Source organism: Scyliorhinus canicula, chromosome 8 (assembly GCF_902713615.1).
Source record: "Scyliorhinus canicula chromosome 8, sScyCan1.1, whole genome shotgun sequence".
Taxonomy (NCBI): domain Eukaryota; kingdom Metazoa; phylum Chordata; class Chondrichthyes; order Carcharhiniformes; family Scyliorhinidae; genus Scyliorhinus; species Scyliorhinus canicula.
Window position 1 is genome coordinate 130,492,211 of NC_052153.1, and position 27,535 is coordinate 130,519,745.

Genomic DNA, 27,535 nt, shown 5'->3' on the forward strand with positions numbered 1-27,535 from the left:
TGGACGTCATCATTGTCTGGTGCAATTCCAGCATATGAAAAATGATACATCAGGTGTTAGGATGTAACCTTTTGCTGCATTAAAATATGAATAATTGTTCCTGCTTTTAGGGTTGACCCCCTCCCCACAAGGCCCATTGGAAACTTGAGCGCTGCACAACAGCTGCAAAAGATGTGAGTTGAGCCAACAGAACCGTTGTTTTGTGTGTTGCTATTGGCATTGTCAGTGGCTGAAGAAAAACTGAAGATTTATCTGACAGGGAGTTATCCATTTGTAATGCTGCCAAGAAACCTGTTACTGACTGCTCTTGGGAAACCATAGTGAGTGTGTGAGCAACTTCCACTTCCAGTGTGTGATGTGGTTTCCTTTAACATTTAGAATCATCATAGAGTCATAGAATGTACAGTGCAGAAGGAGGCTATTCGGCCCACTGAGTCTGCACTAGCCCTTGGAAAGAGCACCCCTTGGAAAGAGCACCCTACTTAAGGCCACTTCCCCACCCTATGCACAGCCAAGTAACCCCACCAAACCTTATGGACACTAAGGGGCAATTAATATTTGAGTCATAGAAATTAATTAAGGAAATTTAATACCTATCCAGGGCTTGATTCTCTGGCGACGGGGCAGAGAATCCGTTTTGGTGCCAAAATTGGGAGGGATGCCGGTTTTTCAATTCTCCGCCCCCTGAAAATCAGCATACCGCTCCGAGTATCCACCGCCTCAGGCCATTATCTGAGGCCCGCCCGTGATGCTCCGTCCCTGACCGGATGAATTCCCAATGGCGTGTGTTACTTGTGCACACATCGTCCGGGAAGCTCGCGTGGCGGCTGCGGACTCAGTCCGGGTCCACCACAGTCGGGTGAGGGCTGATCGGCGGGAAGGGTGGGCTTAATTCGGGTCTGGGAGCAATGTGGAAGGGCGGTTGTGGGTGCGCAAGCAATCGGAGGGGGGCACTATGGCAGTCCAGGTCTACGAGCTGAATCCACCACGGAGCAAGGCGCGGCCGCTGCAGGCCGCTGCCATGTGCATGCGCGGCCTCTGAATCGGAAGTGCTGGGGGCCATATCGGCAGCTCGAGCTGCAAGCTCTATGCCAGCTACCTGCTAGCCCCAACAAAATGGGGAATCGGTGGCCTTTTGCCACCAGTTTTGCTGGCGTAAAAGACCGACGTTTTTATGCCGGCCTGGGGATGTAGTCACCAAAACGGAGAATCCAGCCACCTTTCTATTGTTTAGTTGTGTACAGACAGTAACTAGGGGCAGCACGGTGGCACTGTGGTTAGCACTGCTGCCTCGCAGCACCAGGGATCCAGGTTCAATGCTTACCTTGGGTATCTGTCTGTGTGGAGTTTGTACATTCTCCCCGTGTCTGTGTGGGTTTCCTCCGGGTGATCCAGTTATCTCCCGCAGTCCAAAGATATGCAGCTTTGGTGGATTGGCCATGCTAAATGGCGCGTTATTGTCCAAGGGTTAGGTGGGGTTTCAGGGATTGGGCAGGAGAGTGGGCCTTGATGGATGCTCTTTCGGTGGGTCTTTTCAGGATCGATGGGCCAAATGCCTCCTTCTGCACTGTCGATATTATGTGGTCGTACCCATGGGAGAAGCCACCCAGACTGTTAATCACCCTGTGAATTCTTTCACTACTGCACACTATTCTCCAGGAAAAGATGTGGGTCAGAATTTTACGATCCTCCCCAATCTCTGGTGGGTTCTGAGGCTGGTGATAGGGTAAAATTGCATGAACGGGATTCCCTTCGGATATTTTATGGTGAGGCAGGTAGAGCCTCAGACAGGAAACCTGCCTATGTCCCTATTAAGACCCTTGAGCGGCCACTTCAGGGCCTTTTCCCACACAGCCTCTATTTTTAGGTTGGCGGGCACCAGTTGGATCAGGATGCCAAACAAAAGGTTTTGACGCTCGATCTCAGATAGGAAAGGTGGGATGAGGTGGGCCTTAATCTGAAGGCCCCGTTATATTTTGCTTGCCCGTTTTCTGAAACCCCCTGATAGCAAGATCACCACCCACCTGGCCCCCCAGGGCTTCCCCTATCCTCCTGCCCCTTGGGACCCCTGCACTTAGCAGTCAGACATAGTGCTGCAGTTCCTTGTCCGACCACTTCAGCACTGTTCCTGGAGGGGCTGGAGAGCTGTCAACCTATCTGATTGGCCGATAGCTCTCCAAATTGGGATTTATGTCCAAGGGTGGATGGAGGTCCGGCCTGCTGCTAATTAGTTCTCAATTGAGTGTAAAATGGCAGCGGGCCTGTCTGAGTCAACGGAGATGCATTCCTCGCTGACTCTCAGGATGGTGGGCATTGAGTGCTCGCCATCCTGAAAATTTCGACCATGAAAGAGAATCACTGCCTTTTCTTATAATAGCAGCAGGTAATGTGCTGTCCCATTTTTAGAGGCGAAAGACTTGAGGAACATTGGATCAGAAGCAAGTCTTGAGCTTGCTTCTCCATTCGGTATGGTTATGACTAATTCTCCATCTCAACACCATGGGCTGGATTCTCCGCACTCCGTCTCTGAAATCGTGACTGGCACTAGGGCGGAGAATCCATTTTGGCACACAAAATCGAGACTGGCGCCGGTTCTCCGGGCCCCGAAAAGCGGCGTACTCGGAGAGCTCTTTGCGCTGCATATCCCCTGCCTGAGGCCTTGCTGGAGGCTCGCCCCGCCCCTGACCGGCCAAAGTCCCGACGGCGTGGATCTAACATGGTCCTACCAGTCGGGATACCAGCGTGTCGGCTGCGGACTCAGTCCGCGGCCGCCCTGGTCAGGGGTGGGTGGATCGGAGGGCAGGGGGGCCTTATAAGTGGCCGGGCAATGTTTGGGCGGGCGGTCAGGGTCGGGTGCACGGCTGATCGGGGGCACTATGTTCAGGGTCCAGCTCCGCGGTCTGAGTCTGCCATGGAGTACGGCGCGGCTGCTGGGGTCTGCCGCCGTGCGCATGCGTGGCCTCTGACCCGGAAGTGCGGGGGCCCGTATCTGCAGCAAAAGCTGCTTGTTTTACGCTGGGTCACTGCTAGCCCCCTGCAGGGCAAGGAGTATGTGACCCTTTCATGCCAGTCCACAGCTTTTACGATGGCGTGGGGACATAGTTCCAAAGCCAGAGAATCCAGCCCCATATTCTCACACTCTCCCCATACCCTTGAAGCCTTTAGAATCTAGAAATCTATCTATTGCCTCCTTAAATGTGTTCAGTGACTTGGCCTCCTGTTGTAGGGAATTACTCAGGTTCGCCATTGTCTGAGCGAAGGAATTTCTCCCTCATCCCAGTCCTAAATAGCCTACCCTATATCATGAGTCAGTGACCTCGGAAGACCTCACAGTACAATTGCAAGCCTGATTTAAATGTAAAAATTTCTTGCCCTATTTCCCAGGGTACAGGAAAGCTGGATGCAAAATGAAACCTGGAGCTGCCAACTCCAGAAGTAAAACATTTGGGTTGGTAGGATTCGATGCACTCACCTGGGTCTCTCATGGAAGCATGTAGCCTCCCTTCTGTCGATTACAACTTCCCTCGTCCCTGCTGCAATTGCTGATATAACTCTGTACCACCTCCCTTTACAGCTCTGATATTAGACACCACCCCCAGCTATTAGTTATCCTGCCTGACAGCAGACCAATCTGTCAACTTCGGCAGCTATTATGTGGAAAATGGAATTTTAAAAAATGATAATGAGGATTGGGTGTTAAAGCTGGCTGGAGCTGCACCCCCGGCCCGGTTAGGTCCCCAGTTGTTGTGTGAAAGGGACAATGTTACCTTTGTTGATGGTGGGTGGGTGCCCATGACACCCACATGATGACATTGGTGGGAAGCTATTCTGTCGGTCAAGCCTCATTATCAGGAATGAACAGCCAGCTTGATTCATGCTACCAATTGTTTGTTTAGGAGGATGAGTTCATCTGATTTAAAATCCATCTGCGGTGTTTAAAGGGAAGGTGCACATTTATGTGCCTCAACATTGGAACAGTTTCTCCATTATCAGGGAAGAATGCTACTGCGATCAAGGACCCCAGATATGCAGTTGATGCCTCAGATGTACTAAGTTACTAGTCGGAGGAAGTCCTTTTCTCATGTGCTGGCAGCAGTGTAGCGAAAGAAGACAAATGCTGTTAGTATTATGTTCAGAATATAACAGAAATACTGCAAGCAATGTAATGGTCTGAGCAGAACTGCTGTGATCGGATTTCTATTCACATCTCCTTTGCACCGTGCACTACTGAACTTCAACCCAGCACTACCACGCTTTCTCTCTTCTCATTCTGTGACTCCCACTCCAGAGCAGATGTACACTTCTCTGCCCCACCTTCTGCTGTCACTTTTTCTCAATTTCTGGGAAGTGGACTGCGTTGATGGGGAGGGGGGGGGGGGGCAGTATTTTTGTTCATCACTAATGGAGATGTAGTAATAATAATCTTTATTACTGTCACAAGGAGGCTTACATTAACACTGCAATGAAGTTACTGTGAAAATCCCCTAGTCGCCACACCACGGCGTCTGTTCGGGTACACTGAGGGAGAATTCAGAAAGTCCAATTCACCTAACAGCATGTCTTTTGGGACTTGGGGGAGGAAACCGGAGCGCCCGGAGGACACCCATGCAGACATGGAGAGAACATGCAGATTCTGCACAAACAGTGACCCAAGAGAGAAATCGAACCCAGGTCCCTGGCGCTGTGAAGCAATAGTGCTAACCACGTGCTGCCCAGTATAAAGGTGTGGTGGTATGAATGTGAGCACTGCCATTGGTGCAGAGCATGGGTTTCCCATTGGCTCTGGCTGGTCATGTGTCTCTCGTCCGATTGGCTGGGACTAGTCATGTGACTGCTCACCAATTGGTCGAGAGGCAAGTACACCCCGCCTCCGAGGCGTGGTATAAGTACCCAGAGTTCTCGGCGGTCAGCCTTACTCTGTAGTCGACCACCGGGCTAACAACTAGCTGATTAAAGCCACAGTTCGGATCCTAATCGTGTCTTGAGTCCAATTAATGGTACATCAAAGGGTATCTGGAATAGCAAAGGTTAATATGGGACATCAGCATGAACTATACAATGGTGAGTTAAAGATGTCTGCACTGGGTGAATCATCAGCACTAACAGGTGGCAGCTAGTACTGGTGGAAAAGAGGTTCTTGGTGCAAGCACTGGGAGGGAAATCTCAGATTGTAACTTTTTTTAAAATTAATTTACGGGATGTGGGCGTTGCTGGTTAGGCCAACATTTATTGCCCGTCCCTAGTTGCCCTTCAGAAGGTGGTGATGAATTGCTTTCTTGAACCGCTTCAATCCTGATGGAGTAGGTACATCCACTGTGCTGTTAGGGACGGAGTTCCAGGATGTTGCCCCAGCGACAGTGAAGGAACAGCGATACATTTCCAAGTTAGGATGGTAAGTGACTTGGTGGGGTTCCCAGATAACAGTGGATAAAGACAAAGATCTTATTGGCCCAGTCTATAAAAGGGGCAGGATTCTCCAATAATGGGGCTATGTCCACACGCCCGCGACAATACGCACGCAAATCACTCTGGACTTACCTGGAGAAAGTCCAAGGTGTTTCTCCAATTTGAATGGGGCCAGCAGGGCCCCAAAGTGCACCTCGCAGCACCGGCTGCCAATACGGGGCCCTGCACTTCCGGTTAGGGTCCACGCATACGCACAGCTGCAGCCTGTGTCGGTCGCCCCGCACGACATGGCGGACCCCACCGCAGAGCAGCACCAAAAAGATAGGGCTCCCCTCGAGATCGCATGCGCCCGCGGGTCAGTGGCACCCGATCGGTAGCCTTGCCGTCCTGGAGGCGCAACACCCCCCCCCCCCCCCCCCCCCCGGGTGAATGATCCCCCCGCGGACTAAGTCCGCAGCCGCCATGCCGTGTTCCCGCCGGGTGGAACCATGAGAGAACCACGCTGTCGGGAACTCGGCCAGCTGCACTTGGTGAATCACTGCGGGGGCCTCTTTCCAAGGTCGACGCTTGCGCGTTTACCGACGATTCTCCGGGGACCAGAGTATCGCGGAAGTGGCGTCAGACCCGATCTCGGGTTTGGACGCCTATTCTCCGCCCCCGTACCAATCACAATTTCGTCAAGGAGGATTGGAGAATCCCACCCAAGAAGTATGCTTGCAGTTATGCATGAACTTCAAAGACCTTTCACAGCATGTGTGGAGGAGTGAGTGCAGGCTTCTGTTAGGTAGCATGGCATTCTGCAGTTGCTCATGGAGCATCTGGATAGCTTGACAGGGACAGCAGCTTACCCTTCATATGGAAACTTCTGAAAGAAGCTGTAGCCCAAGGCTACAACTACATAGGATATAAAAGCAAGGGTAGGCCATACAGCCCCTCAAGTCTGCTCCACCATTTAGTAAGACCATGGCTGATATTATTGTGGTCTTAACTCCACTTTCCTGTTTACCTACAAAACAAATTTGATTGAATTTTCCGAGGAGGTGACTAGGTGTGTCGATGCAGGTAGTGTATTTTATGTCGTCTACATGGGCTTCAGTGAGGCTTTTGACAGGATCCCACATTGGAGATTGATCAAGAAGGTAAAAAGCCCATAGAATCCAGTGCAATTTGACAAATTGGGCCCTAAATGGGCTTAGTTGCAGGAGGCAGAGGTGATGATTGAAGATTGTCCTTGTGACTGGAAGCCTGTGTCCAGTGATGTACCACAGAGATTGGACCTGGATGCACAATGAATGGTAGGATACCAGGAAGCTAGGAAGCACAGAAGACCAGAAGGACCTTGGGGTGCATGTCCAAAGATCCCTGAAGGCAACAGCATGGCTAGATAAGGTGGTTAACAAGACATATGGGCGGGATTCTCCGACCCCCCCGCCGGCTGCTGAATTCTACGGCGACAAACAGAGATTTTGCGGGGACGGGAATCGCGCCGCGCCAGTTGGCAGCCGCTGGCATCGGTGTCCCCGGCGATCGGCCTGCAATGGGTCGAGTGGCCGCCAGTCCCGCCGGCGTATGTTACACCAATTATTTGCCGGCGGGACCTCGCTGCGCGGGCGGCCTCCGGGGTCCTCGGGGGGGGGGGGGGGCGGGCGCGGAGGATCTGGCCCCGGGAGGTATCCTCACAGTGGCCTGGCCCGCGATCGGGGCCCACCGATCCGCGGGTGGGCCTGTGCCGGGGGGGCACTCTATTCTTCTGCACAGGCGGCTGGAACTGACACCAGCACACGCTGGCGCTCCCGCGGATGCGCCAACCCGTGCCGGCCAGTGGAGGCCCTGCAGCGCCGGTTTGCGTGGCACCAAGCCCCTTCCCCGATCGCCGGTGTGGCGCAAACCACTCCGGGGCCGGCCTAGCCCCTGAAGATGCGGAGGATTCCGCGCCATTGGGGCGGCCCGAAGCCGGAGTGGTTCACGCCACTTCTTCCCGCCGGAGTTGCCCGCCCCGCCGATTACGGCAGAATCCCGCCCATGGTATATTTACCTTTATTAGCCAAGACATAGAATATAAGATGATGGAGCTGTATGAAATCCAGTATGATGGAGCAGCACGGTAGCATGGTGGTTAGCATAAATGCTTCACAGCTCCAGGGTCCCAGGTTCGGTTCCCGGCTGGGTCACTGTCTGTGCGGAGTCTGCACGTCCTCCCCGTGTGTGCGTGGGTTTCCTCCGGGTGCTCCGGTTTCCTCCCTAGAGTCCTAAAAAGTAAGGTTAAGGGGGGGTTGTTGGGGTATGGGTATAGGGTGGATACGTGGGTTTGAGTAGGGTGATCATTGCTCGGCACAACATCGAGGGCCGAAGGGCCTGTTCTGTTCTGTACTGTTCTATGTTCTATGAAACGCTCATTTGGCCACAGCTAGAGTACTGTGTGAGGTTCTGGTCGCCACACTACAGGAAGGATGTCAGTGCACTAGAGAGGGTGCAGAGGAGATTCACCAGGATGTCGCCTGGCCTGGAACATTTCAGCTATCAAGAGAGGCTGGTTAGACTGGGTATGTTTTCATTAAAGCAGAGAAGGGTGAGGAGGAGTCCTGATTGAGGTTCACAAAGTTATGAGGCACGTAGCTATGATAAAACTTAGTAGAGGGGTCAATAACCAGGGGGTAGAGATTTAAGGTTAGGGGCAGAGGGTATTTGAGGAAACGAATTTTCACCCAGAGGGTGGTGGGAATCTGGAACTCACTGCCTGAAAGGGTGGTAGAGGCAGAAACCCTTGCAACAAAAAGCATTTGGATGAGCATTTGGAACAACATAGTATACAAGGCTCTGGACTAAGTGTCAGAAAATGAGATTAGAATTGATAGGTGCTTGATAGCGGTCACAGACACAATGGGCAGATGGGCCTCTTTTTGTGCTGTAAAGCTCGATGTAAAGCTGAACGGTGACACAATGATCAGCACTGCTGCCTCACAGCGCCAGGGAACTGGGTTTGATTCTGGCCTCGGCTGACTCTCTGTGTGGAGTTTCAGCGTTCTCACCGTGTGTGCGTGGGTTTCCTCCAGATGCTTTGGTTTCCTCCCACAGTTCAAAGATGTGCAGATTAGGTGGATTGCCCATGATTAATGCGTGGGGTGATGGGGTGGGGTGAAGGGATGAGCCTAGTTGCCTCCTTCTGCACTGCAGAGATGTTATAGATAACATAACCCTTGACTCCCTTGTCAGTCAAAAATCTGTCTAACTCAACCTTGATTGCATTAAATGACCCAGCCGGCACTGTTCTCAATGGAAGAGAATTCCAAGGATAAATGACCCCCTATGAGAAGAAATTTCTCCCGAAGTCAGCCTTAAATGGGAGATCCCTTATTTTTAAACTGAGTCCCCAACTTCTAGATTTTCCCACAAGGGAAGTTTCCTCCTAGCATTTATCCTATCGAGCTCCTCAGAAGCTTGTGCAGAAAATTTTTTTCTGGCACTCTATCAAGCAGTCTAGTAACCAGAACTTCTGTCAGGCATGTTTATTTTATCGATTGGAGATGTCTCTCATCCGTCAGAAGCTAACACTTGTTCCCCGTCAGTTCCACTCTCACACAACTGCGAAAAATGATTCAACTTATGGGTAGCTGTTATCCCTGGGCTGCCTTCGCTCCAGTGTCAGTCTCCCACTGTGATGCTCACTGAGTTCACACACTCCACTCCTGCACCCCTCATGAGACTTCAACATCCACGCCATTGGGCGGTACAATAACACAGTGGTTAGCACTGCTGCCTCACAGTGCCAAGGACCCAGGTTTGATTCCGGCCTGAGGTGTCTGTGCGGCATTTGCACGTTCTCCCTGTGTTTGTGTGGGCTTCCTCCCGGTTCTCCGGTTTCCTCCCACAGTCCAAAGATGTGCGGGTTAGGTGGATTGGCCATGCTAAATTACCTCTTCGTGTCCAGGGATGTGCAGGTTAGTTCACGGGGTTACAGGGATAGGGCGGGGTGGATGGTGGAGTGGACCTGGGTGGAGTGCTCTTTCAGAGGGTTGGTGCAAACTCAGTGGGCCAAATGGCCTCTTTCTCTACCGTAGGGATTCTATGATCTGATATGATCATCACAAGGTCACCCAGGAACTTTGGTTGAAAACGTATAATTAGCATTTTTGATTGGCCATCATCACCCATTACCCGTGCTGCGGACAATACAAATTTTATTGCATGTTTCAATAAAATCACTCTTCCAAACTCGAAGAGTATAACCTCCGCCAGCTCATCCTTTCCTCATAAGACTTCTCTTCATTCCAGGAATCAGCCTAGTGAATCTTCTCTGAACTGCTTCCAATGCAAGTATGTCTCTCCTTAACAAAGGAGACCAAAATTGCACACAACATCGTTGTGCAGTTGTAGCAACACCTCCCTACTTTTATATTCCATCCCCCCTTGAAATAAACAGCAATACTCAAATTGCCTTCCTAATCACTTGCTGTACTTGATGCTAACTTTTTGTCATTAATGGAGGAGGACATACAAATCCCTCTGCATTGCTATATTCTACAGTCTGTCTCCATTTAAATAATATTCTGTTTCCTGCCAAAGTGGACAACTTCACATTATACTCCACCTGCCAACTTTGTGCCCTCTTATCCATATCACTTTGTAGACTCTTTGGCCAGAATTTTCCGGTTCTTTTGTACCAGGGTTCCCTGTGCCGGATGTGGCAGGCCATTCAAATCCATATTGACTTTGATGGGACCGGAAGATCCCGCCGACAGAGTGGTAGAAAATCCCACGCATTGTATCCTCCTCACTTCTTGCTTTTCTACCTATGTTTGTTTCTTCAGCAAATGCAACTGCACTACAGTTGGTCCTTTCATCTGAGTCATTACTCAATGACAGGCACCTTGCAGGATCTGGGCTATAAAATCTCCTTCTCCTTGGTCAGCCTGGGATACCAAAAAGATAGATCGGTATGGAAACGGCACAGCTTTGCCTTCCTGTTCCACCATTACCACCTCTACTAACTGTGGTAGTATGACTAGGGGTATTACGGTACCTGGGTGTGTGAGCTGCCATTGGTGCAGAGGGCTCACTGCCCATTGGCCCAGGTATCGTGTGCCTCTTATCCCTATTGGCTAAGAGGAAGGTAGCTCCGCCTATGAGGCGGGGTATAAGAACCCGTGTGCCCCGGCAGCCAGGCCATTTCCTGTACATCTGCTGCCGGGCTCACTTCTTGCTAATTAAAGCCTTTCATTTAGGACTTCACCTACGTTTCGTGTCCATTGATCGTGCATCACTAATATTCATGCTGGCGCCAGGAAACCAGTTGAAGTAACTGCCTGCTGTGATGACTACAGTCTACTCTCCTATGCTCAAGTAAGTTCCTAGAGGTCAACAATCAAAATGAATAACAAGAGACAGGCTACTGACTCAATCTGAATGTTAAATGATTGGATACCTGAATTAAAGAGGACGCTTATTTGCAGAACAATCATTGTGATTCGGGGGGGGGGGGGGGGGGGGGGGGGGGGGGGGGGGGGGTACTGTAGCACAGTAGTTAGCACTAGAGTTTCACAGCTCCAGGTTCCCAGGTTTGATTCCCAGCTTGGATCATTGTCTGTGTGGAGTCTGTACGTTCTCCCCGTGTCTATGTGGGTTTCCTCCGGATGTTCCGGTTTCCTCCCGCAGTCCAAAGATATGCCGGTTCGATGGATTGGCCATGCTAAATTGCCCTTAATATCCAAAAAGGTTAGGCGGGGTTGCTGGGTTATGCGGATAGGGTGGAGGTGTGGGCTTGGGGTGGGTGCTCTTTCTAAGGGCCGGTACAGACTCGATGGGCCGAATGGCTTCCTTCTGCACTGTAAATTCTATGAATCTATGATTCCATTCCTGTACAAAATTAACTCGCTAGGTGCAAAAATATTTCTAGGTTAATCTTCAGAGTAACAAAGAGATGGTATCAATTTTCAGAGTCTCATGGCAAAGTGATCAATCCAAACAGTCCTCTTTAGTTTGGACTCAGTGTTCGAATGCAGTTGCTCTGTAACTCATGTCTGCCTGATGCTAGGTGATGAAACGATCCAAACTCCACCACAGACAATGGATTGAATTTCTGTGAATTTTAAAATAGTTTCTACTGGAACTAACTCAGCATTTTTACACACCCTGGGTTAGTCTCCGTTGAGCTTATATGATTCAGTATGCAAAGAAATAAAATAAAAACATAAAATGCTGGAAATGTCAGGAAGTTAAAATGAAAGTCTGACAAATATGCATACTATAGAATATGAGCTTTGTGGGTTGCTCATGTTCTCTGAGCAATGATCACCCTTCCTGTGTCATCTTCCTGTGTTGTGTGTGAACACTCTTCAGTCTCAACCGTTTGAAGGAGCAACTGTGTTGAAGATCTTTTTGAAGCTATTAAGAGCAGCAGTTAGAGTTTGGACAACTAATTTCACACACTGATGATTCTGAGGTGCGTACCTTAAAGCAACTTATATAGGGTAGCATTTTTTTGCCTTTCTTGCCTTTTTATTTTTTGTTAGATGCTCGTGCCACTGGCCAGGCTGGAATTACTGCTCATTCCTTATTCCTCTTGAGATAGTAGTCGTGGGCTGCCTTCTTTAAACCTCTGCAGTTTTTATAATAAACTTTGTTGTCACAAGTAGGCTTACATTAACACTGCAATGAAGTTATTGTGAAAAGCCCCTAGTCTCCGCATTCCAGCACCTGTTTGGACATACAGAAGGAGAATTCAGAGTGTCCAAATTACCTAACAGCACATCTTTCGGGACATGTGGAAGAAAACCGGAGCACCCGGAGGAAACCCACGCAGACATGGGGAGAATGTGCAGACTCCGCACAAACAGCAACTCAAGCCGGGAATTGAACCTGGGACCCCAGAGCTGCGAAGCAACAGTGCTAACCACTGTGCTACCATGCCACCATGCCATTCCTGTGATATACTTACACCACAGTGTTGTTGAGGGAGTTGGAATAATTTGACCCAGTGACAGTGAAAGAACAGTGATTCTAAGTCAGGATGGTATGAGATTTCGAGGGAAACTTTCAAGTGATGGTTTCCAATGCACTTTCTGCCTTTGTCCTTCAGTGGAGGTTGTGGACTTAGTTGATGTTTTCAAAGGAGGATTGATGAGTTGCTATGTTGCAGGATTGGTGAGTTGCTATAGTGCATCATTTTAGATATTGCACACAGCTGCCTCTGTGCATTAGTGGTATGGAGTAAACATTTATGGTGGTGGATGGGGTGCTGATGAATTAACCTATTTTGGCTTGGATGATGTCAAGCTTCTTGAATGTTGTAGAAGCTGCACTCATCCAGGCAAGCATTCCATCACTCCTGATTTGTGCCTTGTGGGTGGCAACATTGAAAAAGAGTCAGATTAGACTCAAAATGTTAACTGCTTCTCTCTCTGCAGATGCTGGCAGACTATCACTTTCTGTTTTTATTTGAGATGGATAATATCAGGCGGCATGACCGTACAGTGGTTAGCACTGTTGTTTCACAGCTCCAGGGACCTGGGATTGATTCCCGGCTTGGGTCACTGACTGTGCAGAGTCTGCATGTTCTCCCTGTGTCTGCGTAGGTTTCTTCCGAGTGCTCTGATTTCCTCTCACAAGTCCCGAAAGATGTGCTTGTTAGGTGAATTGGACATACTGAATTCTCCCTCAGTGTACCCGAACAGACGCCGGAATATGGTGACTAGAGGATTTTCACAGTAACTTCTTTGCAGTGTTAATGTAAGCCTACTTGTGGCACTAATAAAGATTATTATTATTACTAATAAAGATCATCATTATTATTGTTACCACTTTACTTAAGTGGTAAGTAAATGTTACTTACCACTTACAGACCAATCCTAAATGTTGTCCGGGTCTTTCTGCATGCGGGCATAGGCTTCTTCAGTATCTGAATGGTACTGCACACTATACAATCGTAAGCGAACAACCTTATGTTGGAGGCAGGTCATTATTGTGATAGTAACTGGAACCAAATAGAAAATTAGGAAATATTTGTGTTTTGCAACTGGTTTTGAAAGAAAATTGTTGCACAAACTGATAGTAAATTCCAGTAAAATGCAAAATATTGCAAAAGCTGGGAACCGATAACAAAATTGGAAATAAAGCAATTATTCAGTACCTATGTTGCAATATCATTCCTTTAAGGACAAATATTAATTTACCTATTGTTCCTCTTTTTGGGCGCCTACAAAAGTTGTGTTTACAAAAAAAGTTATTGTGTAAGTTTTGTTCATATGTGTTTTATGATGGTGAGGGAATATTAAAAGTCAGGGATCATAGTATATTAGACTATTACTAAGGCATAATAATGTATTTGGAAGAGCCGATGCAGTGGATATAGTGTCTATTGGAGAGCTGTTCACAGATAGATTTGTAAATCATTAGGTATTACATCATATTAACAACATAGAAAGAGGCCATTCAACAAAACAAGGCCCTCCTGGTGTTTATGCTCCACATGAGCCTTCTCCCATCCTTCATCCAATCCCAACAACAATCTTCTAGTCCTCCTTCTCTCATATTTGTGTAGCTTTTCTTTGAATTTTAGTCATTTTTGGATGGGGGGTGGGGGCCGGAGGCAGTCGGGGAGCGCTATACTCTCTCCAATGTTAGGATGTTTTTCCTGAATGCTCTTTTACGTTTGTAAGTGACTATCCTTATATGTATGCCCCCCAGTTTTGCTCTCCCCTGCAAGTGGAAAGGTTTTATCTATCCAAATAAATCCTTTCGTAGCCTTGAAGACTTGTGCCAGTCTTCCCCTTTCAAATTTCTAAAATGGAGACCACTGTGCACAAATGTGCACTAACTAAGGTTCTATGAATGGTTAACATAAACTCTGCTTTTCGTTCTATCTTTCTAGCAATTAACCCCCATGCTTTGTTCTTTTATTTTTATATCTAATGGCTTTAATGTGCTTCACTACTTTTAGTGATTATCCCCAATCTCTCTGCTCTTCTAATTAGGCACTCATTTTCCAAGGAGTATGCAATCTCCTTATACTTCTGAACAAAATCACTTCATGCTTATCGATATTGAAATTCATTTTCCAATTACATGGCCGTTAAGCAACTTCATTATTAACATCTTGCGCTTTTTAAACTTCTTGGATTAACTACCCTTCGATTTCATGTCATTTGCAAATTTTGAATCCATTGCAATTCCAGTTTGCCAACAGCTTTTGCAGTATGCCTCTGTCTTTGACCTGTTATGGATGGGGAGAGCTTTGGTGGGATAAATTTTCCTCTTTGTTCCTCAACTATTGATTGTCCATTGTTATGTTCTTGTCGGATGGCCTGACTGATATTATATTGTATTGTAGCTAAAGCTATAAGCGATTTATTAGCATTAACTGTGGGTCAACTATATACAAAACAACAGATGAATCATAGTATGATCATGCACAAGCAACCTCTCTCCCAGCTCCCTCACCAGTCTGAGGTCACCTGACTCTAACATTCACTTACATACTAATGAGACTCCAAGCAGCCAGTCGGTGAATTACAACACAACAATGATATCACTGCACCTGTGACAAGGTATGTATCTTAGAGGGAGTGTTTTCTCGTGTTGTTATTTTAATAATAGACTTGTTACTTGTTCGGGGCTTTTTGCAGTAAATTTATTGTAGTGTTAATATCAGCCTACTAAAGATTATTTTTTTCATTTTTTTAACTGGCTTTCTGCTAAGTTTAAATCAGAAGAAATGCTAAACATCATATTCACATACACCCCGAAATGTCAACTCGACCAAAACTCACGCTTCCTCAAACATACAAACACAGGAAAACATAGATTCTAGAGATGAATCATGTATTTAAATTGATAACAGAATAACAACAAAGAATTATGGCCATAATTTTATGTTGGAAGTGTGGGTGTGCATCTGACTTGGAATCGGGTGAAACTGCATGAGGACATGTTGGGTTCATGTCCCAAAGTCATTTCTTGTGAGTAATATTATGGTCAGCGGGCACACGCGGGAGTTGTAGGCGTACCCATGACAATTAAGCGGGCAATTAACCACATTGAAGAGCCAATTGTCAGCATTTTTACGTTGCCCGTCCACTTTTTATGGTTGGCGGATGGGCTACGTGGCCGGGTAGACTTCACATTTTCGCTACAAACTCTATCCAGAGTCAGATGAACAATCCAACGTGACATAAAATGAAAGAAAAAGTTCGAGAGATGAGGTGTTATGTGGTCTGCTGTCAGGTGCTTGAATTTTGAGAGCTCATTTCACTTTTACAGTACTGCAGCTCCCTGAGGCATAGCAGCTGTCCGCCTTCAGGTACCCTCAGTTCTCTCAGTTCCTGCCCTCTTCCCACCTACCCTGTGCCACGCGGAGACTTTCTCAGTGCGCATTTCATGTTGGATGCCAGTTAATTGGCGAGCCAGCGTGAAATTGTGGTCAGTGGCCGATCATAGCCGAAGCACATTTAATGTCCGCTTTCGGGCCTGCTGATCACATTCGCCCGCAAAAGTAAGATTCCGGCCCATGCATTTGAACCAGTCCTTTTTAAGATGTAGCACTGCAGGCCTGGATTGGTGTTCTTCCATGGTTCTTGTAGATGAATGAAAATTAGACGTGTCAGGATTTCGATAAAAAGTTGTGGCTATGTTTCTGAAGTGACAAATCCTTGCAGGTGAAGACAACTTAGTAGCCACATGAAAGTACCACATGAAAGACTAGTTAACAGAATTGAATCTCCTGGAATTGGAAGATCAGTATTGATTTGGATAACTGGCACAACTCTGCATCTCCTGTATAACCATATATTTAAGATTCCTCACCTATAGAACCTTTCTTGAAAATCTCCTCTGCATCCTCTGAAAGGGTGAACCGGACGCAATAAATTTAGTTGTGGCCAATTTAGAGCTTTATTCAAGTTAATTTTGTCATCAGCACCTCTATTTATGAACCCTGAGATCCCATATGTTTTGTTGATCATATCCACACGCCACATGATCTGTGCACACAAACCCTCAGATCCTCCTATCCCTGCAAACTCTTTAGGATTGTATCATATTTTTAAATAAATTTAGAGTACCCAATTCATTTTTTCCAATTAAGAGGCAATTTAGCATGGCCAATCCACCTAGCCTGCACATCCTTAGGTTGTGAGAGCAAACGTACGCAAACACGGGGAGAATGTGCAAACTCCACACGGACAGTGACCCAGAGCCGGGATCGAACCTGGGACCTCAGTGCCGTGAGGCAACAGGGCTAACCCACTGTGCTACCGTGCTGCCTAGAACTGTATCATTAAGTATATGTCATCTCTCCGTTTCCCTTCTGCCAAAATGGATCATCTCACATTTCTCTCTATTAAATTTCATCAGGCACTTGTCTGCCATTCTGCTAGTATAAATATGTTCCGCTGTAGTCGATTGGCATCATCCTCACTGCGATTATCTGTGAGAACATTCACGAGCATCACGGGGAATCACTTATTGATCTCCCTGTGGGGCGGAAGCCGGCCCAGCTGGTATTCATTACCAAGCCCTTTAACTGATTTCCCACACCCAGACAGGCTGGGACATTTATGTTACATGCCATGGGTGCAACTTTACTTGAGTTTAGAATAAATCTGCTTGAACTTCCTCTTCGTGTCTCCTGGTTTACTACACTATCTGATGCTTGGGCAACACTCCCGTCTACAATGTTTGATTTATTATGACTTCCTGTTTATTGCCATGAAGGCAATTCTTTTTTAGCAAACTGACACTGATCCTCCAATTCCATAAACCTCAAACTTGTTCACCAGTCTTTCATGTGGGGCTTTGTCAAATATTTTTCTAAAATCAATATGGAAATCTTCTGCTGCATTCTCTCCATCAATGTTCTCTGCTGCTTCATCAAAGAATTCAATTATATTTGTCAAGCATGATCTGTCTTTTACAAATATGTGCTGGCTCCTTATTTAACGCAACCTTCTAAATATTTCCCCTGATTACTGTTTCCAAAACTTTCCCAACCCAAATTAACCTGAGCAGCCTTTAATCACTGGGAATATCCTTATATCCTTTATGCAGTAAGGGTGTCACATTTGCCGCCTTCCAATCGTCTAATGCCTTCCCCATAGCCAGGGAAGATTGGGCGATTATGGCAAGTCCTTCCACTATCTCCATCTCCACTTCCCTTAGCAACCTGGGATGCAAGGCATACAGACAAGGCAACTTATTCAACCTAAGCATAGCCAGACATTTCAGTACATTCTGCCTATCAATTTCCACCTCATCATAGAATTTACAGTGCAGAAGGAGGCAATTCGGCCCATCGAGTCTGCACGGCCCTTGGAAAGAGCACCCTATTTAAGCCCCACGCCTCCATCCCATCCCCGTAACCCAGTAACCCAAGCTAACCTTTTGGACACTAAGGTCAATTTAACATGGCCAATCCACCTAACCTGCACATCTTTGGACTGTGGGAGGAAACTGGAGCACCCGGAGGAAACCCACGGAGAACGTGCAGACTCCACACGGACAGTGACCCAAGCCGGGAATCAAACCTGGGATCCTGGAGCTGTGAAGCAACTGTGCTAACCACTGTGCTACCGTGCCACCAACATCCATTATCTTGTTACGCATGTCTAATTGTGTGATTCATATGTTTTTCGGAGCGCAATTTTTAGGTTGAGGATTGCAATTTTTAAATGTAAGGTAAATAAAACATCAGGGGCGAAATTCAATTGCCCGGGGCCGCCGATAATCCCGCCCCCGCCATGGCAGAAATTCTCCGCCACCCGGGAATTGGCGGGGGCGGGAAACACGCTGCACCGAGCGGCGAGCCCCCTGCGGCGATTCTCCGGCCCGCGATGGTCCTGCCGCTGGGAGGTCTCTCCCGCCGCCGAGGTTTGAACCACCTCTGGCGGCGTCGGGATCGGTGGCGCGAGCTGGCCCCCGGGGTCCTGGGGGGAGGCGCGGGGCGATCGGACCCCGGGGGGTGCCCCCACGGTGGCCAGGCCCGCGATCGGGGCCCACCGATCGGCGGGCGGGCTAGTGCCGTGGGGGCACTCTTTCCCTTCCCCTGCCGCCACGGCCTCCACCCTGGCGGACGCGGAAGAGAATCCCCCAGCGCGCATGTGCCGGTGGTGACGTCAGCGACGTGTGCGAACCGACAAAGGCCTTTCGGCCAGCCCCGGCACCGGGTGGCGGGCGTCAAAGGCCGCTGGTGCCGGTTTTGGCGCCAGTCGGCGTGGTGCCAACCACTCCGGCACGGGCCTAGCCCCTCAATGTGAGGGCTTGGCCCCCAAAGGTGCGGAGAATTCCGCACATTTGGGGAGGCCCAACGCCGGAGTGGTTGGCACCACTCCGCTACGCCGGGACCCCCCGCCCCGCCGGGTAGGGGAGAATCCCGCCCCTGGTTTGAGAAGTTGGTAGACGGACCTACAGTAATTGCAAATCAAAGGTGGCCTATGTATGCTGAATAAGGTCATATTGGGAAGTATTGGAAAGTGGCAATGGGCTACCTCTTGGACCATGTTGTTGGAGCCTGGAGATCCACAACTGTCTCAACAAAGGGTGTAAAATAGTCACGTGGGTCTTATTTCTATTCTCACTGATGTGTGACACAGGTAGTAATCCACCTTCAAGGTGTTATATTTTAACTTCCTTCCTGGCCGCTGGAAGGACCCCAATATTTGCCCTCTCTGTGTCATTGGTTATCCAATGGCCTCCCATCATTCAGCGCCCCCCCCCCCCCCCACACACACACACACACAAGCAAGTGCTCACACTGGCGTTGTTTAGTACTCCTTTTGAAAAACATGAACCTGGTGGAATGGCTTCTGAGGGGAGCCGAGGAGGTGAGTAGTCATTGTTGTTTGCAAGCAAAGAGCCGGGGATGCTGGGCTTGCCACCCCAGTGCTCGGTGGGGAGGTGGGGACACTCAGCTGGGGAACTTCACACGTCCCAAGTGGATTCCCATGGGTGGGCAGGCCATGTAGCATGTGGGACTCATTGCCTGGCATCCCAATTACACCCTGGTGCCTGGAACTGTGTTTGAACACTGCAGGAGGCAACACACACACTCAACATCCAAATACCTGGGGGATGGTACACTGCTCTGGGGACATGTCCATGGCCAGAAGGTGGATGTGCGCCACGGGGCGGGGGGGTACCTGAGAGATGGGTCAAGGGGTCCGGGGGTTAGGCCGCATTGCGGAAGAAAGTGGCAGAGGCATCATAATGGTTGTGTGTAAAGTTGTTTAATGTACAAACCCATCTCCCGATGCCCTCAGTGATCCTCAACGTGCTTTGCTCTCCTAACGCTATCACTATGTCTAGGTGTTTCCCCAGGGAAACTAATCATCTAAGGCGGAGGGCATCATCTAAGGCGGAGGCAGCCAGCTGCTTACCTTGTCAAGTGTCCTTCGATGCCCCTTGTGGGCATCTTTTGGGCGCTCTGGGGCCGGAGGGCCCTGGCTCACTTGGCAGCACATGCACAGCCGTGCCGCCCTGTCCCGTGTGCTGACTCCGAGACGCAGCCTCATCAGAGGGGTGGAACCCAGGGGGAGCTGGTGGGCACCGTCATCACTCCATGGGACGGGTTAGGCTTGGCACCCAGTACCCCCTCTTCCTGATCGGTGCCCATAGGACCCAGGGGTTAACCTTGTGACGGAGGGGCAGCTGGTTTGAGTCCCGGCTGCCCCTGCATCATCTGGCTCTGCCAGCCCTGCCAGTTCCCCATGGTCTGCACCATAGTGTTAAAGCCCTCAGCAATGCTCCTCAGTGACTGGGCCATGCTCTGCAGCACCTCAGCCATGCCCGCCTGCTACTTGAACAAGTTCCGCAGCGCTTTGGCCATGTACATCAGCGAGGGGGACATGTCCCACAGAACCCCGTCAAGGTCAGCCTGGCACTGGGTGACATCCTCCATCCTCCAGCGAGTTGGACGTTCTGCCGAGACCCTGAGCCATGGCCATCACTGACTGCATGATGCCTTGGACACCTTCACTCATGGTGCCGACACTGTGCACCACGCTCTCCACTGCGGTTGCCACCCTAGCAATGTTGGCCTTGGTGCCATGCATTGCCGGCGCCATCTCCTATGCCCCTAGCTTCTCGGACTCCTCCAAGCAGCTATGGATCTGCTGGGGTGACACTGAATCGTCCCCTGAATGTTCCGACTGCTTCCTATCATCTCCATCAGCTCTGGGTAACCCACTTCCACAGGCTCAGCATCAGGATAGAACTCTGCTGGGTCCTGAGATCATCAGCATCATCAGCGGTGCGGTGCTCACCAGATTGTGCCCCAGAAACCTGTCCACTAACATGTCCCACCGAGGTGTGTGTATCTGCGCTGGTGGAGGGTGGGGATGACAGCTGTGCCGCAACTACGGTGGCATCCTCACAGCTCTCTTCCAAGGAGTTCTCCGCGGAGTCAGGAGAGGGTGCCGCACGGGATGGGTAGGCGTGTCGGCTAGAGAACCTGCGGGAGAATGGACTTGTGGTCAGTGGAAGTGATGGGTCAGGTCAGTCAGGCAATCAGTACTCATGATTGACAGGTTCCCCGGATGGAGCCCTGTGATTCCTCACCTCTGCGTCATCCACCATCCTCCGCGTGGCTGACCAATCTGTCCTCAGCCACCCCGTCACCTCCAGAGCACACCCCTCAAAGGAAATGAGGATTCTTATGTCCGATACCCCACCGCTAGTCTGGGCTCGCTCCTGATGGTTATGGGAGAGCTTTTTCTGAGGAGATTAGCCACACATCATGGTTCACAGTGGTGGGAGAGGGTCTGTGAAGGAGGGGTTGGGGAGGGTGGGTTGATGGGGGTGGGCGGGTGGAGGAAGGGCTCTGGTCGAATGGGGAGTTGGGGGGGTGGAAGCTCCATTTGGGGGCATTGGCGTCTACTCACTCGTGCTGTCCAGTGACCTTCTCCCTACACCGAAGGCCAGTCCTCCAGGTCATGCTCCCTGAGCTGACTGTAGCTGCCATCTTATCCCAGGCAGCAGTGGCTGCCTTGTGCCTAACCCTCTGGGACCCTCGGGGGAACAGGACAGCCCTCCTGGCCTCCATGCTGTCTTGCAGCCTCTCCGTGTCAGCATCTTTGAATCTTGGGGCCGGTCTCCTGGGTGCCGTGATTGCGAGCTGGTTGGGGTTGGCTGAGCAAGTGCAGCTTAAATGCTGCTTGACCTTGTTAGCGTGGAGCTGGCAATCACCATCCCAGCGAATCAGCTGGCGAGCCTCCATTCACGACGGGAAGCCCGTGAGGCCTCATTAAGTGGACCAATTAATGTTGAATTGCGTTGCCAGCCTCACTGGGCCAAGAACCGGGAAGCTCGGAGCAATTCCCGCTCGCTACCACATTTTTCCGGAGAATTGAGCCCAATTGTCTACATTTCTGCTTTGCTGTTCCCTCCTATACACTCCTTTTCCCATTGGTTCCATAGTGTGGGCATCATCACTCCCAGCAGTCTTCAATGTTGAATACCAGTTTCAATGTGGCACACACCTGAAGACCTCTGCACTTCCGACCTCTTCCTACTTTTCCCTGTCCCCCATCTACTACCTTGAATTCCTACTACCTGTGGGATGACCCCTGAATGTGTGATCCAGGAAACTCTCAGCCTCTCTGATGCCCTGCAGCTGCCCTTCAAGCCTTGGAAATCCTGAACTCGAGCTCAAGCAGCCGGGGAAAGTTCCTACACATGTGGTCCCACATGGCACGTGAAATGTCCTGATGTTCTCATATGACACAGGAGTTACATGGAACAGTTTTCAGCTACTCATCCATGATCGAAAAACCAATCTATTCCCTCTTCTCAAATCTATTGGTATCTTGTTTAAATTATTAATTTAAATTATTTCTTCTGGACCTCAACTTTTAGGTCCCTCTGGCCGGAATTCTCTGGTCATTGCGATTCACTTTTCCCGCTGGCAGCGCATCCCCACCAGTGGGCTTTGGGGCGGAATAGGGTGGTTACAGCAGGAAATCCCATTGACAAGAGGCGGGAAGATAGAATCCCGCCGCCAGCAAATGGTGCGCTGCCTAGAAACAGGCAGCTGGGGGATCGGAGAATCTCGCCCACCGTCTCTCATCCCGTCTTTTGCCTTTTTAAGAAATACTGGAATAGCACCTTTTCCTTCACTCACCAAATTCATTGAGCTTTGTACTCTATAGAAGCAGTACTCCATAAAACAAGATTCCATACATTACCATAACTACTGATGATGAAGATGTGTTGTTGCGATAGTAATCCTGCTCAGTAGAAGAGAAGCCACAGGTTCAAACATTTGGCTGAGGAGCCAAATGTGTGAAGCAGGATTATGACTGAGCGCGTCTAAGTCAGAATCCCTCCCTAAAAGCAATGATGCCCTAGTGCTGCAGATCACTGGTTGGTTTGGGATAGCCGACTTTGGTGGGTGCATAGGTCCGCTCAATTCAGGGCTGGAGTGGGGCTGGATAGGTGCCACCTCTCTCCTGTTAGGGCTGGAGTGGGGCTGGATAGGTGCCACCTCTCTCCTGTTAGGGCTGGAGTGGGGCTGGATAGGTGCCACCTCTCTCCTGTTAGGGCTGGAGTGGGGCTGGATAGGTGCCACCTCTCTCCTGTTAGGGCTGGAGTGGGGCTGGATAGGTGCCACCTCTCTCCTGTTAGGGCTGGAGTGGGGCTGGATAGGTGCCACCTCTCTCCTGTTAGGGCTGGAGTGGGGCTGGATAGGTGCCACCTCTCTCCTGTTAACACGCAGCATGTTTGTGCGGAACCTGGTGCCAAATTATTCGTAGGTGACACGTTGTTCTCCACCAACACTGTGAAAGAAACTACAAGTTAAGATTAATTTTCAATTATATGCTAATGGTAAAACTTAATTACATTTTAGAAAGAGAGTGAATCTGAAATTTCTCTCACTTACCAAATTCACAAACTTTAATACATTAAAGAATAAATAGAAAGAACTGGACGCCGAGCTACGTGCTGATAATGTATAACAGAGAGAAGTTGCCTGTAAAACTAACCAGAATTTTGATGTACAATCATAATGATGAATACAACTAATGCCACATAAGCAGTGATTAAGCTTAATGAGAAGGAAAGCATACAGGCATTTAAAATTATTTTTTCAAATAATTCTAATGTTATATTTTGAAAATAATGTTGATTGTTCATTATAAAGATAATTTTTGATAATCAGTCAATGAACTGAATTGATATGAATGTCTGAGGAATCAAAGCCTGGTTATGTTTCATGGGCATCTTCCCTCAATTACATATATTCACTAACATTAATGTAGCACTGCTGTGTGTGTGGTGAATTGAGACAGTAATTTCTTTAATGAATTGCTTGTTAGCTCAGTGGGCTAGATAGCTGGTTTGTGTGCAAAACAAGGCTAGCAGCGTGGGTTCAATTCCTGTACCAGCTGAGAATTCTGAATTCTGAATTCTCCCTCCGTGTACCTGAACAGGCGCTGGAATATGGCGACTAGGGGCTTTTCACAGTAACTTCATTGCTGTGTTAATGTAAGCCTACTTGTGATAATTAAATATTAATTTTGTTTTTTGTGATCAAATAGTGATGTACTGCAATACGTTCTTTTATGAAGCTAATCGCAACTGTAAACGATTCAAAGTAGACAGACATTGTTTTCTCTTTGTGATATTGTGATCCATTGAGGATGAATAATATAACTACTGCACTAACAATAGCCCAAATTTGGAGGGCTTACCTGATACCTGATTAATGAGCTCCTCTGTCTAACCGACACTGACCGTCCTATTCCATGAGCCTCAGTTTGGTTATACAGCCTTTTATATGTCACAAGTAGGCTTACATTAACACAGCAATGAAGTTACTGTGAAAAGCCCCTAGTCGCCACATTCCAGCGCCTGTTCAGGTACACGGAGGGAGAATTCAGAATTCTCAGCTGGTACAGGAATTGAACCCACGCTGCTAGCCTTGTTTTGCATCACAAACCAGCTATCTAGCCCACTGAGCTAACAAGCAATTCATTAAAGAAAAACATAAAGTGTCAAACACTTTCTTCAAAATCCATGTCCACTTCATTCCCTTCATCAAACTTTATCACATCAACAAAAAATTCAATCAGATTAGTCAAACATAAGACCATAAAACATAGGAGTGGAAGTAAGGCCATTCGGCCCATCGAGTCCACTCCGCCATTCAATCATGGCTGATGGGCATTTCAACTCCACCTACCAGCATTCTCCCCGTAGCCCTTAATTCCTCGCGACATCAAGAATTTATCTATCTCTGCCTTGAAGCCATTTAGCGTCCCGGCCTCCACTGCACTCCGCGGCAATGAATTCCATAGGCCCACCACTCTCTGGCTGAAGAAATGTCTCCGCATTTCTGTTCTGAATTTACCCCCTCTAATTCTAAGGCTGTGCCCACGGGTCCTCGTCTCCTCGCCTAACGGAAACAGTTTCTTTGTGTCCACCCTTTCTAAGCCATGTATTATCTTGTAAGTTTCTATTAGATCTCCCCTTAACCTTCTAAACTCCAATGAATACAATCCCAGGATCCTCAGCCGTTCCTCATATGTTAGACCCGCCATTCCAGGGATCATCCGTGTGAATCTCCGCTGGACACGCTCCAGTGCCAGTATGTCCTTCCTGAGATGTGGGGCCCAAAACTGGACACAGTACTCCAAATGGGGCCCTGGTGAGGTCTTGCAACTTTTTCCGACATTGGTCTGCAGAGCGAGGGGTCTGCCCCACAGCACTGACGGCAGCAGCCACCTCACGCCAGGCCTGGCGCACCGCGCTGGCAGGGTGGCGATGCCCTCCACGCGGGCAGATGATGCCCCTCCTCTGCTCGATTGATTCGAGCAGCATCTCCACGTCAGCCTCCACGAATCGGGGGGCTGCTCTCCTGAGCTCCGACATCCTGGCCTAGTTTCTGTGCTCGCCCGCGCCTTTTTACGGCGTCGGTTGGCATCACGTGGGCGTGTCTGTGTCGTCGCCGCGTTCCGGCGTCATCGCGCACGTGATTGACGCGGCCCCGTTCCTAGCCCATTTCCCGGATGTGAATACGTCGGGAACTGGGCTGTGTCGGGCCGTCGCAAAAGTCGGCCGTTTTCACGGCAGACTTCGCGATTTTCCGCGGGTGCGGAGAATCGCGTCCTAAATGTTTTCGGGTCTGTTTGGAATGCGAATGTGCCCAAGAGCTAATTTGTTAAAACCTCCGCTCAACAATTGTGTCTTTGTACAAACAACTTTTCTCATTAACAAAATCCAGATTGAAATCTATTTAAACATAAGCTTTGAAGTGAACCGTCACTTTAATTATCTTGGTAAATTTAAATCAAGCACTTTGTTGTGTCGTGTGATTTTCTTTGATGTTGGTCTGATGGAATTCATTCCCTGCCAGGGGCTGATATGGTGACATTTCCACTGCCATTATTGCAGCTTTCCGGATGGGATGTCAAATATGTCATAGCTCCTGATCTTGCTGAATGCTGATATTGAAATATAAGAATATGAAATAACTTGGTGTGTGGTGGCATCGTGCTGACTAGTGTTAACATGTAATGATGTAATGGGAATTTGATTGCCACAGAGTAACGTTTTGGGTGAGATCTTCCAGCTGTTCACACCGGCGGGATCTTCCAGTCCCAGTGACGGTGTACGCCCTCTGCAGGTTCCCCGGCAGCATGGGGTGGATTCAATGGGAAATCTCATTCACAGCGGCAGGACTAGAAGGTTCTGCAAGGCCAACAGCAGTCTGTCTCCCACTGCCAAGAAACAGGCAGGGGGGAAGGCCAGAGTGTCTCGCCCTTGTTCTCAGTTTTCTTTGTGGGAAATGCAAAAAGGGATGGAAAGTCAGGAGAGCTATCCAAACATTGTTATTTAAATCCCAGCAACAGTTACAGAGTACCATTGGCAGAGGTTTATAGGCAGGGTATCTGTCAGTTTTCAAATGAGGACAATGTATTACAGGGGAATCTAAAGGTGAGAATTGAAGAAGAAATTGCTGAGTGACAGAAGTTCAGAGAGACACACAAGGCCACTCAGTGTATATATATATACCACACAGTGCAGACAGAAGGTCTAATCTCTCTAATCGGAAATCCTGCAAGATTGCTGGAGAACTGAGTTTAGGGAATTGTGTGTTTGCTCTGAAGTTGAAGTAATAGTGAGTTCAGAGTGTGGTTATTTGGTTGTCTCAGGGAGATGTATCAGCTGAAGAAAGGTATCCAGAGAATTCTCAGAAGCCTGCCAGAAGAAAACTGAAACTGAGATAACCCATGCAAAAAGCCTTTGTGTTAAGACATGGGGCAGAATACTCTGACCCCCCCCCCCCCCCCCCCCCCCCCCCCCGGGCCGGGTCGGAGAATAGCCCGGGGCCGGCGTCAATCCCGCCCCTGCCGTGTCCCGAATTCTCCGCCCTCCGAGATTCGGCGGGGGCGGAATCGCGCCGGTCAGCGGGCCCCACACGGCGATTCTCCAGCCCGCGATGGGCCGAAATCTCGCCGCTGACAGGCCTTTCCCACTGGCGTGGTTTAAACCACCTCAGGTACTGGCCGGATTGGCGACGCGGGCAGGCTCCGGGGTCCTGGGGGGGCGCGGGGCGATCTGACCCCGGGGGGTGTCCCCACGGTGGCCTGGCCCACGATCGGGGCCCACCGATCGGCGGGGGGGGCCTGTGCCGTGGGGGCACTCTTTTTCTTCCACCCCTGCCATGGCCTTCACCATGGCAGTGGCGGAAGGGACCCCCTCCCCTGCGCATGCGCCGGTATGACGTCAGCAGCCGCTGACGCTCCGACGCATGGGCGGACTTCCGCCAGCCGGCGAAGCTTTTTCGGCCCCGGTTGGCGGGGCGCCAAAGGCCGTTCGCACGGGCCGGCGGAGTGGGAACCACTCCGGCAAGGGCCTAGCCCCTAAAGGTGCGGAGAATTCCGCACCTTTGGGGAGACCCGACACTGGAGTGGTTCACGCCACTCCGTCCTGGCGGGACCCCCCCGCCTCGTCGGGTAGGGGAGAATCCCGGCCATGGTGTCAGAGTATATCTCCACTGGGGTCTTGTGTCAGTAAGGGTTATTAGGATAAAAGGAATAATGTGAGTTTGAATCATTTTCTTGTGTTTGTATTGAAATCTTTCCAACCTTCATCTCTGGTGTAAAATAGTTCATGTTTTTTTGTTTAATAAATATTTTATTCT

General features: G+C 49.3%; 1 protein-coding gene across 9 annotated transcripts in view; it reads left to right on the forward strand.

Moving 5' to 3' along the window:
• Nucleotides 1-27,535, forward strand: part of LOC119970506 (multiple C2 and transmembrane domain-containing protein 1-like) — an 891,726-nt gene that overhangs the window by 231,637 nt on the left and 632,554 nt on the right. The window contains exon 1 of one of the 9 annotated variants that reach the window (XM_038805257.1): nt 11,697-11,845. The exons of 7 other annotated variants lie outside the window; for them this stretch is intronic. The gene's annotated coding sequence lies outside the window, so the exon portion shown is untranslated. Of the gene's footprint in view, nt 1-11,696; nt 11,846-27,535 lie in introns of those variants that run through there. One more of the 9 variants, XM_038805260.1, reaches the window with a different exon arrangement.